Source organism: Pseudonaja textilis, chromosome 2 (assembly GCF_049901715.1).
Source record: "Pseudonaja textilis isolate UNSWEBS1 chromosome 2, rPseTex1.2, whole genome shotgun sequence".
NCBI lineage: Eukaryota > Metazoa > Chordata > Lepidosauria > Squamata > Elapidae > Pseudonaja > Pseudonaja textilis.
Window position 1 is genome coordinate 88,955,248 of NC_141991.1, and position 9,353 is coordinate 88,964,600.

A 9,353-nucleotide genomic window follows, 5' to 3' on the forward strand; every position below is an offset into this window, starting at 1 on the left:
TGCTTTCTTCTTTTCATGCACAATAACTTAAAATATGAGCCAGGAGGAAATCTTGATGGCTTAGGTCCAATAAAAGTTGTTTTGTTCAGCTGAGCCTTTTTGCTGGCTAAGTGGGTAAGGAGGTCATTTTCGTCATTTCTCCCCCCCATATCATCCATTATTGAAAATGCATTGTTGGGATCTTTCAAAAACAGTGAAGAAGTTGACCTTGTGGTCTGCAAACATGGCATGAATTGAGAGCAATGGGTTTATTTCTTTTAAAAAGGAGGCTGTTCCAAATTGAATTTCTGATGGAAGCATTTCTGCTGGCAGAATATAATGCCTGGGTCCAATCTTCTGTTTACATATAACCGGTATAAATTTCTACATGGTATTGTATGTATGTGAAATTTGGGCCTAGAGGAAGTGGAATATAGAATAGAATAGAATAGAATAGAATAGAATAGAATTCTTTATTGGCCCAGTGTGATTGGACACACAAGGAATTTGTTTTGATGCAAATGCTCTCAGTGTTCATAAAAAGAAAAAAATACATTCATCAAGAATCATATAACTAACACTTAATAGTAGTCAAAGGGTATAAATAAGCAGTCAAATCATACTCTGAACCATAATAATAAGCGATCAAACCAAACCAAATCATATTAGTAAACAGTCAATAAAAATCATAAGGATACAGACAACAAAGTTACACTCTTACAGTCATAAGTGGGAGGAGACGGGTGGAAGGAAGGATGAGAAGATGAATAGTAATAGTAATACAGTCTTAGAAGTAGCTTGACAGTGTTGAGGGAATTATTTGTTTAGCAGAGTGATGGCGTTGGGGAAAAAACTATTCTTGTGTGTGGTTGTTCTGGTGTACAGTGTTCCATAGCATCGTTTTGAGGGTAGGAGTTGAAACAGTTTATGTCCAGGATGTGATGGGTCCATAAATATTTTCACAGCCCTCTTTTTGACTCGAGCATTATACAAGTCCTCGATTGAAGGTAGGTTGGTAGCAATTGTTTTTTCTGCAGTTCTAATTATCTGTTGAAGTCTGTGTCTGTCATATCACAGATATCACAGATAGTCAGAAAAGCAAAGAAATGGATCACAGAACAATTAAGCCAAAATTCTCACTCGCACTAGTGACTAGTTTTCAACTATTATATTCTGAACACACATCATGCACAACTTAGTTCCCTTGAGAAGTCTATAACACAGAGGTCCCCAAACTTGGCAACTTTAAGACTTGTGAACTTCAACTCCCAGAATTCCTCAGCCAGCTCTGTCACATTTGTGATATGACAGACGCAGCTTTGCTGGCTGAGGAATTTTGGGAGTTGAAGTTCACAAGTCTTAAAGTTGCCAAGTTTGGGGACCCCTGCTTTAATGCTTGGGAAAGTTAAAAGAAACAAAGGAAGAAGATGGCCATCAGCAAAGGGAATGTATCCAAGTACACTGGCAATGAATGTACTATTGAGAGCTCTAAAAGACAAATTAGAGTCAATATTGACTTGATGGCACTTATCCATCCATCATCCATCTATCCATCCATCCATCCATCCATCCATCTGGAGTAGGAGCACCCTAGTAGATCTTTAAAAAATAAAAATGACTTCACTGAATTGCAAGCACTGATAAAATACAGAATAGAAAAAGAAAAGTTAGAAAAAAGACAAGAAGAATTAAAAGTGTAACAAGAAAAAAAAGAAACAAAAAGAAAGGCAAAACATGTAAAACATACATAGTAACCAACAGAATAACATTGCACAATATTTCTATAATCAGAACAGATTTAGTTATCAAATTCCAAAATCATAGTTTCATTTCTATCCTTTTAAAGCAAGAAGTTCAAAAGTGATTTGCAAATGGAAACTAAGACATTTTTTTTTAATTTTTCATCAAAGTGGTCAATTTTGCCATCTCAGCCAGCTCCATTAATTTTACACAATCCATTCTTTCATTGTAGAAGTTTGTATATCTTCCCACCTCTGTGTATATAGAAGTCTGGCTGATGTTATCATGCATAAGAACAACATCCCAGGTTTCCTTTCAATCTGTGTATCCATCATACCTAAAAGAAAATCCACTTGTTTTAATTGCACAGCGATTTTTTAATATCTTCTATATCAAAATACATTATTTGGCTCCAATATTTCCTTGCATTCTTGTAAGCCCAGCAAAAGTACCTTCTCATTGGTTACATTTACAACATCCAATTAGGTATTACGCAAAAGTAAGGAACTGTCACAAGTCTATATCTAATCAGAATCCAAGATTGCAAAATCCCATTCTTCAGCAGTTGGGAGGGCTTCTCTTTGCCACACTGCCCTTTCTCAATTACTATGAAACTTCCAGGAGAACCTGAAATACGAACTTCTGACATATTGTACAAGGAAGGGTTTCTCCCCTTGCTTGGTTTAAGGATGTTTACAAGGATCCCTTGGGATGTGACATAATTGAAATACTGGTTAATAACTATTGGTTAAATTTGTGAGTTATGGCAGGAAGAACCGTTTGCACTGAAGATAAAACTAAACTATATGTGGTAGACTTTTGAGTTATTTCCCTATGTCATGTATTTATTCCGCTGAAGGAAAAGCTGCTAAAGTGCACATTTCAGGAAAAATAAAAGTGGTCAGGAAAAAGTGCTTTCTTTTCTCCCTTTCTAGTGTGTGTGTGTGTGTGTGTGTGTGTGTGTGTGTGTGTGTGTATCAACTTACATTTGTTATTCACACTAGCTTGCCTTCCTTCAAAGGAAGATATACAGGTGAACAAATAAGAGTAGTAGATTGCAAAATAAAGAAAAAAGATTAAACAGCACTTAATCATCATAAATATGGGGCAGTTCCCCATGGATACTACCATTAGGACCAAAACATTTGGTCCAGTTTTATAGTTTGGCTGTTTTGAGGGAGTTTAAGTAAGGAAATATCTTTGAAATCAATGCAGGTTGTATTGTATCCTTAACACTACTACACAACCTGTCATCATTTCAAAGATATTTCCTTACCTAAACAATGGAACAAAATGATCGTGAGTGGGGAAAAAAGTAGTGGCAGTAGGAGCAACTTCAGACCTTCTATTAACTTTCCCATTGATGTTCCTTATGGGAAGCTGGTAGGAAACATCAGAATTCCTTCCTTCCTTCCTTCCTTCCTTCCTTCCTTCCTTCCTTCCTTCCTTCCTTCCTTCCTTCCTTCCTTCCTTCCTTCCTTCTTCCCTCCCTCCCTCCCTCCCTTTCCCTCCCCCTGAATACCCATGGGACTATGTACTCTAAATAAAAGTTGCCTGCAGAAAATGTTTGCTTTGCAAAAAAGGTGCAGTGGCTTAGTGGCTTAAAAGACATCTGAGAAAGGTCTATGCTTCAGTGGTTTGAGTCCTAACACTGTGTAACAGAGTGAGCTCTCATCACTTACCTCAGCACATGACAACCTAGAAGTAGGAAAATATGTAAATGCAAGTAGATAAATAGGTACCAGTTTGGTGGGAAACACATTCTATGTTTCACCATACATTCTGCACAGCAGTGTGATGCTATGCTGGCCACGACTGGAATCATGATAGCGCTGGCTCAATGGCTTACAAAAACAGAGGAGAGCACTGCCCCCTATAGTTGGTTATGACTAGTGGAGCAAAACCTGCAGGAATACCTTTACTTTTTTTTTTTACTTTCTTTGCAAAGTGCAACAGGGTATTTGGAGGTATTTTCTGTTGAAGTTCCCCTTTTGCAGAATACTACTCTATCTTAAATAATACCTTTATGATTATTTTATAAACGTGTCAAATTTTTCAACTTTTAATTTCCAAGCATTAGGGGTGCTCAAAAGTTGTGCCATGCCTTGTGGATTATAAAAATATTTTGGTTATTTTAATATAATTTAGATGTGCTTGGTAAGTATGGTAACGACACAAATATCATAACTTTTTAATATTTTGTTTCATAATATTGTGTATCACGTTACTGTGTGTTTGCTGTGCAGGGACTAAGAAAGTTAACTCAATAGAAAAATGCAACATCCATTAAGGTGACAATTAAAAAAACATTTTAAGACCACAACAGGCAGACACAGTTCATAAGTGGCTCAGCCCAACACCTTCCTAATTGTTGGGAAATACTGTATAAGAGGAGATAGAATACAATCATTCTTGCAAGTTTCCATTATTCTAACTAATCACAATACAGCTAGTTATAATTGACTTTTGCTAGTTGACAGCTAGTTGACTTTTTTTGGTCTGGTCTGCCTCGTGGGATTGATATGCTGTGAGGTGCCTATGGTCAGAATGATTAAAAGAGCATAAAAGGATTCAAAACAATTTTGGAAATCTAATTATTAGAATTCATCAACAGCACCTTTAACAATTAAGATAATTAAATTATTGGTCTCCTAGCAGTTCTAATCAAAAGTTGTAAAACGATAGAATAAATTGAAAATAAATAAATAAAATGAAATAAAAAAATGTTGGTGAGAAATAGAAGCTGCAGTGGAATAAAAGGAGGAGAAAAATTACAACTACAAGTCCATCTCATCTGGACCCATCATAATATTCAGCTAAGAATGATTGCTTAATGAAAGCTTCATTTAGAATAGCCAACTGTGGATTAGGGTTAAATTGCATCAGATTGCTAATGCACTATGTTCTACTTTTGTAGAGGATTAAAAATCAGCCTTGAAAGAGGAATGCAAGATTAGCTAGGAAAACATCAATGTAGCCTTGGGATAGTGGGACTGACAGTGAACTGTCTATTTTGATTCTCTTTAGTATAAGAAAGCTTCTACCAGATGTTCAAGATTCTGTTATTACACTATACCGACAAGCCCCTTACCCCTCGGTAGCACAGTTGCTCAGCAGCGCCGGATGCCCCTCCTCATCCAGGGCCAGCCTCTGCCCTGCGGACTGTGGTGGCATCTTCTAAGGGGCTGGCTGCATGGTAGAGGGCTGCAGGCAGCGGTGGAAGGCTCTGGAGTCTGCTGGTGATGACGTGGTGCACTGCGATGCCCCAGAGGGATGCTACAGTGGCAGCTGCTCATGGCTTTATCGGGCCCTTTAAGGATGGGGGCAGGGGGAGACAGGATGATTGTCTCTGGGGCTGCAATGATGACACCTCTAGGACTATAATCACTGTTAGAGCTACAAGGGCTCATCATAAGAAAGGGAGGAGCTGACATAATGACATTCAGCACTGGCAACAGTCTGATTGGAGCTGAGATACTGCTGGCTAAGATTGCATCAGCAACTACCTTGGGTAATTACAGGGAGTGTCTGGAAGATGGATGGTGGGAGGATATGGGGTTAATAAGGTGATAACAACATGTGTGTGTATAAAGGGGGAGAGAAATTGTTGCTCTGTAAGGCTGTTCTTGTGAGGGCATTGTTTCTACCTGCCCCAGTTCAAGTCTGTTGTCTGACTGTAGCCACCATTGACAATAAACTTTCATCACTATGTCTGGTGTGGAGTGTGACTTGTAAATAACTACGGTCCTGATCCTAAGGGCTTTGAGAGAAAAACAGCCTCCGATGCCAAAAGTCCCTCAAGCTCAGACCCTTCCACCATGCTTCCTAGTGCAGTTGTGTAACAAGGTTGTAATGGGAAGGCTGTGCAACTGATTGGGTCCACACAGGGACTCAGTACAGCGTACCACCCTAGCACCAACGGGGCGGCAGAACGAACCAATGCTGCTGTAGAAAGATATCAAAGAAGCTACGTTTCTTATCAGCAAATGGACTGGGCCAGTCTTCTGTTTGCAGAGGTGGCTTATAATAATGCTGTCCAGCAGAGTACTGGTTGCACTCCCTTTTGGGTGGTATATGGAATAGACTTCCAGCCAATACCGGAATGGCCACAACCACCACAGGTGCAGGGATCATTGAGTGAAAGGGTGACGATGATACAAAGCACCTGGGAAACTGTGAGGCGTGCCTTGAAACACACCGGGACAGTACACAAGGCACATACTGACAAACATAGATGAGAAGGGAAACCTTTTCAAGTAGGCGACCTAGTGTATTTATCAATGAAATACATAAACCTGTCTAGATCAAGTAAAAAATTGGGTCCTAAATATATTGGGCCTTTTAAAATTACCAGAGTTATAAATCCAGTAACTGTCAAATTGAAACTACCCCCTTTGTTGGGAAAGATCCATCCAGTGTTTCATAGTAGTTTGTTGAAACCTATAGAGCAAAAATATCTACGAAACTGGTTACAACCACCTGATCTGATGGATGATGAGCAATATGAAGTTAAGGAGATATTGGATTCGCAAACAAAATGAGGGAAAATACAATACCTAGTTTGATGGAAGGGATACCCCCTCAGTGAAGCTTCATGGGTAGACAAGTCCAACATGAGGGCCCATATTCTACTGAGAAAATTCCATACACAATATCCAAACAAAGAGGGGGTTGTTGCGACTAATGTGTTATTTGTATTTTGCAGGTGGAGGCCTGGTGAAGGGGGTCCACATAGGAAAGGGAGGGAACTGACATAATGACATTCAGCACTGGCAATAGTCTGATTGGAGCTGAGATACTGCTGGCTACGATTGCATCAGCAACTACCTTGGGTAATTAAAGGGAGCATCCGGAAGATGGGTAGTGGGAGGATATGGGGTTAATAAGGTAATAATCACATGAGTGCGTATAAGGGGGGAGAGAAATTGTTACTCTGTAAGGCTGTTTTTGTGAGGGCATTGTTTCTACCTGCCCCAATTCAAGCCTGTTGTCTGACTGTAGCCACCATTGACAATAAACCTTCATCACTACGTCTGGTGTGGAGTGTGACTTGTAAGTAACTATGGTTCTGATCCTAAGACCTTTGAGACATATAACAATAGGCTTTCAGTAGTTCTTGTGGTGTCTATATCCTAACCTGGTCAGTCTTGAAGGGCTGAAAATCTGCCACTAACTTTCTGAAATAAGGCAAGACACCCCAAAGTTGAACTTGACATCTTGTGGCTTCATGGGCATATTTATATAATTTCTTTTAGTAAAAATACAGATTTGTTTTGCCAATGGGAACATTTGACAACTTCTCAGGTTTACAGTCCTGAGATCGGGTAATCAATACCCAGTTAATATCCAGTATTAACTAAACCTGAATCTGCTTGGTTTCTGGCTTTAATGTGGTAGGACAAGTGAAGAAATTAGCATATTTGATTATCTAAAAGAATTGTTGTGTTTTAGCTTTAGCCCTCTTAACAAAATAGGATCTTTTGCCCTTGAGGCAAATTGCACATGATATTTACTAAAACTGTTATTTAAAATAACTTCAAATGTTATTTTGAAAGTTCTTTCACATTTTGACTTGTTCCACTTTATGCTACCTTTCTCTTTTTATTCTCTCTGCCCTAGGAAGCACATTCATAATCAAACTGCACTTCAGTTTAAAAATCAGAATATGTTTCTAAGCCATTTACTGAGCATATTCCTTCTAATGAAAATAATTGACTCCCTTTTTTAAATAAAGGAGAATGGATGCTATGGTATATGCACCAAGAAGTATGAAAGCAGCATCTTTATCAAATATTATTTTTCAGTGCATCAGATAAAAGGTTCATGTAAACTGAATGAAGAGATATAATTTAGTTTAATTAACTTTATTCTATTAGCAAATCAAGAAAATTGATTTTTTTTACAATAGACACTAAAGATAATATATCTTTGTACAGAAAAGCACAAGAATGTATTCTCCTTAAGAATGTTTTCTTTTTTGAAGCCTTCATCATTGTCCATGTTCCTGGAAAATAAAAGGGAGAACAAAATATACATGTTAATCTTATCATAGCAACAAGGAAAGCTTCAGGTGAGTAGATAAAAGTGTCCAATAAAAAATATGTTCTAACGTAGAAGTGGAAAGGAAATTTTAGCAGGCTTTAATGCATTCCTACCAAGGTCCAGTAGGAAAATGAAATCAGGCTCTTTTAACAGATTGTGGAGTTAAGAAAGCTACAGCCATTTTCTGTAGAAGTCTCCCCCCGCCCCCCTCCTTCCTCCTTGCCTATGGTTATGTTATCAGTAGCACAGTCTTAAGGAAATCTCCTTCTGGTATATCTTTCTAGTTAAGTAGAAACCAGACAGGACTGGTCAGTTCTGAATGAAAGTAGTAAAACTCCTGTAAACTGTTCGGTGACAGGACTCTGGACAGGAATTTTCCCCTTCTGACCCTTTCCTTTAAAAAGAAGAATAAGGGGTGGGGAATCATGGAACTACTGTTCTTCCCTCTTGCATCATGATCTGTGAAGGAAGCAAAAGGCTTCCATAGTCGTTCCAACAGGTTTGGTAAAGTATACAAAAGAAGCATCAAAGGAGACCTGCTTCCAGTAATACATGTAGGTAAGATCTGCAGTTTATTTAGCCTCTCCCCCCACCTCCCCCATGATAATGGATTGAGGCCTGGATATCTTGACTTCTAGCCAGAAATCTGGAAATCTAAGCACAATAAGCTCTGAAATCAAAATGGCTGTCATTCTCCAGCTTAAGATTTCAAAGGAGCAGAAAAATGCTTATCCTACTGTCAGAGAACACTGCCAGAGAGATGTGGGGGAATTAGGGATGTGGGGAGAGAGAAAGATAAATATGCATATACATACGTAGCTCTATCACTCTGGCTTGCATTCGCCTGTATGTTTTAAGGCAGTCTCAGGCATTACCCTTGGAGGAAGAAAACAAATAAGAAGCCTCATGATATTACTTCACCACACATTACAGAAGTTGGCGTTACATACCAGGGTAGGAATGCCTTTCTGCCGCAAAGTCATCTGTAGCAATGAATCAAGGCCTCAGGCTAAAAATAATGTCCAAAAATGTCTATGGGCTAGCTAGGATTTCCATTACTAAGTAGTTGCAAATACACACATACTGCTTTTCCTGATATCTCAGACCCATGTACAAATATACCCAGGTATACTCTTTTTTTTTTTTTTTTTTGCAGGCACAATCCTCCTGGACAAGCCTACCAACAACTGATTTGCACTAGTTTGGCCAGAAGTAAGATTTGGGGCAAGCACATCTACTGCAGGCTGATTTGCTTGCTGCAATTCCAACATATTCTACACAAACTGTCTGCACCTGTGTTCAGGTTTAACTGTCTAAAGGTGCATATTACAGACATGACAGCTATGAGCCAGACTTTGTGAACACGCTTCACCATAGCATGTTGCAGCACAATCTTGCTTTAGAGCTAAGCCACCGTGATTCTGAGACAGAGAATGGCCTTACTACAACACCATGCCAGCTACTTACCTGGCAAACCCTCCCTATATGTACAGTTTTCCCACAGTAGAACAAAACATATAAGTCCCCTGTCTTGGCAGATGTGATCAGCAGGGTTCAGCACATGGCAATAATTGTTCTTTTATAATGCATTA